Source organism: Mustela erminea, chromosome 16 (assembly GCF_009829155.1).
Source record: "Mustela erminea isolate mMusErm1 chromosome 16, mMusErm1.Pri, whole genome shotgun sequence".
NCBI lineage: Eukaryota > Metazoa > Chordata > Mammalia > Carnivora > Mustelidae > Mustela > Mustela erminea.
In genome coordinates, this window is record NC_045629.1 from 36,108,027 (window position 1) to 36,111,688 (window position 3,662).

A 3,662-nucleotide genomic window follows, 5' to 3' on the forward strand; every position below is an offset into this window, starting at 1 on the left:
TTTAAAATATTGATATTTCCTTCATCAGTGATTTATTTGGATTACTTTTGATTTTTAAAAATATAACATTAAAATATGGCTCATCTTGATAATTGAATTTTTTGTTGCTCCCTTAAATTTTGTACCTGATGTGACTCACTCTGATTCTGACCTTGAATTGCTTACCTCCAAGGGTTGCTGATGCACTTAAATACTTTGCACTGCCAGTGGTCTGTTAAATGGTAGATGTCACTACCATTATCATTCTTTAATGTAAATAAAGAAAAAGAAGAGCTAAGTAATTTTTCTAAATAGGCATGGAATGACAGTGTGAGGAAGAATTTACCAGTTCTACTTCTCTTCACATAATAGTATATGACTTAAAAATATGCTTTTATTGCTAGTTACTAAAATTTATAGAACGCTTTCTCCTTTTCCAAAAACACTCTTATAAATTATATATAATATTATATAGGCTATCTTTTATTAGGTATGTATATATATAATATATACATATAATTTGACTTTACAACAAGAAGATTAGATAGTCAAGAAAGTACTTTTATCTTCTTTTTAATATGTGAGAAAACAAAGACTCAGTGGGATTAAGTGGTTTCCTCAAGGGATCTGGCTGACAAGTCATGGAAAGCTTTATGTTGTCTTTTGCACCCATTTAAGGAAAATTCTTAGTGATTGCATGAGCCAGATATGCTACTGATTTACTGATATTTATATACTGCCAGTTCAGAAGTTTGCCTCACACTTCTGCCTACTCCACCTCTGTTCTTCTGTAGACTAAAGCTGGAGGGGATAGAGTGAATGGGGAAATACCAGCAATTGCCGAAGCCCGCAGATCCCTTCTTTTCTCCTTGAAGGAACCATAAATGCTTGCTGTTTTAATTCAGAGCCAGAGTAGCAAGAGTGGTGATTGTAGTTACAGTGAAATTAAAAAGTTACAATTTTTATTTCTTCCTTTGCTTTTATGTTTTCAAAGTGATGTAGCACTAGTACTGTAACTTTATTTGCAAAATAATGTTATTTCACCTTTTTTTTTTTTTTTTTTTTTTTTTTTTAGAGAGAGAGAGATAATGAGCCAGAGATCAAGCAGAGGGAGGAGCTGAGGGAGAGGGAGAAGCTATCCCTAAGGGAGATGCTGAGCAGGGGTTCTGGTGCAGGACTTGATCCCAGGACCCCGGGATCATGACCTGAGCTGAAGGCGGACACTTAACTGACTGAGCCACCCAGGAGCCCCAAATGATATTATTTTAAAGAAATCTTTGAGTTTTTAGTTTGAGGATTCTCAAGCCCCATTATTATTTACTAATATGCCTAGAAAACTTAAAAAATTATTACTGTAATTTTATTCTCTCAAATAATTTAATTTTAAGCATTTTTATTTTAATCCTGTGTTTTATGATTAATTTGATCTTCCCCTTTCTCATTTCAAATTTTTATTATAGCTTCCTAATTATTAAGTGTAATTAACCACAGAGGAAAAAGTTCATGTCTTTAATTTTCCAGAAATAACATACAGACTTGTGACTTCTGAAATCAGCTGTTCACACTTGGGCTCTAGCAAGGAAGGAGCATCTTTTTTTTTTTTTTTTTTTTTTTAATTTGACAGAGAGAAATCACAACTAGGCAGAGAGGCAGGCAGAGAGAGAGGAGGAAGCAGGTTCCCTGAGGAGCACAGAGCCCGATGTGGGGCTCGATTCCAGAACCCTGGGATCATGGAAAGGGGCATCTCTTAGTACAAAATTCAGGGAAAATGGAAACAAACAAACAAAAAAATCTTATCCATAGCACCAATAAAACAGTCATGGTAAAATGCTGTTCTCATATTTTTTCATCTAAAAAATAGTTTTAATTCTGAAACTATGTTTTTAAATTACTCTAATGCTATGAGATAAACTCTGTCACTCAAGTATTTTAAATTCTGAGATTTTTTTCTCATTATTTTCAATTAGTGTTCCTCATTTTGAAGTCAAAACACCATATTCATGAAATATGGAGGAATTACATTTCACAACTACAGAAAAGTCAATGAACAGTTGCTATACAATATATTCTTTAAATTAACTGCCTGTCGTAATTTAACACTAGCTGCTGCCCACTGAGCATTTCTTTGATAAGAAGCGTCTCCCAGAGGCTAACAGGGCGGACCCTGGAGCCGGACTGCCTGGCTTCGCGTCTGGCAAGCTCTGTTGACAGAGGGCAAGTTACCTAATCTCTCCAAGTCTCAAATTTGTCCTTCATAAAATGGGACAATTAACACACATATCTCGAGATCACTTAGAGGATTAAGGTATTAATTTATTAAAGCACACAGAACCGTGTCTGGCACATCGTGTACCTATATACGTGAGGTCTTATTATGAAGTGGTTAGAACTGACTGTGCTTTGGGATTGCCATAAGGTGGCTCTAAGATAGACACTGATGTTTTGTACACAAGGAAAACTCACACACTGTGAAGTCTGTCTGCAGTATGGAGTAATAAAAAGATGTGACTCATCTTCTGATATGACCACCCGCTATATCTGTGACACAGTCAACAGGTAATGACCTTACTCAGCCATTCATCCATGTGTACTTAAAACCCATATCACTATGAAAGTCCTAAAGAAATACCACTTTACAGACACAAACATGTTGAAGAAATGTTGAAGAAAATTCTTGCATCTTTTGGAAAGATTGACATGGGAAACAGCTTAAGTTAGGTCTTGTGTGACGTGTGGGACTTGGATTAAAGAAGAAATGGGGCGTCAGAGCTGGCAGAGAAATAGCAGTCATAAAGCAAAGGGGGGTGGTCAGTATTGTCAGTTAAAGTATGTCTTCCTCAGACTTCATGTACAGGGACTAGCCTCATCTTTCTAAACAACACATCCTCAGTGTTTATCATGGGAATAGCCATAAAAGGTAATTAGTATTTATTAAGGGAATGAGTGAGAAAGAGCAGTGTGTTCAGGGCACAGACCCGCAGCAGCAAAAGCAGAAAAGTCCCTCTTGTAAGTTGACCCCTGCACAGAATGGAAGAGAGCTACAGAAGAATCAGTAATTTCATTTACAGAAATTTATCTAACTCTTTTATCTTAATGGTTACCAAAATTATTTTCAACTGCATCAAATTAACTTGTAATGTATACCATAATTTTTCTTAACTCTCTCCTTTCCCCAAACATTCAAAGAATTAAAATTTGAAATCAATTAAGCAGAGCAAGTTCCCGACCCACTATACCCTAAATTGATTTTCTATTGTATAAGAAATATGTAACAGTGGAAAATACTTAAAAATATTAACATTCTTGGGGCCCCTGGGTGGCTTTTTTGGTGGCTCAGTTGGTTAAAATTCTGCCGTTGGCTCAGATCAGGATCCCAGGGTCCTGGGATCGAGCCCCACATCTGGCTCCCAGCTTGGTGGAGAGCCTGCTTCTCCCTCTCCCTTTGCCTGCCGCTCTGCCTCCTTGTGCTCTCTCTCTCTGTCAAATAAATACATAAAATCTTTTTTAAAAATTTTCAATTCAGATTTTATTTCTATTAAATTTTTATGTACATATTTTATGTAAATTTTTATGTACATACTGTCCATTTTTTTTCCTACAATTTTCCCCCCACAAGATGTGAAAAAAAATAGAGCAATTTCTTGAAGGTCATCAATTTAGTTACATTTTTTGCTCTTCCCAAA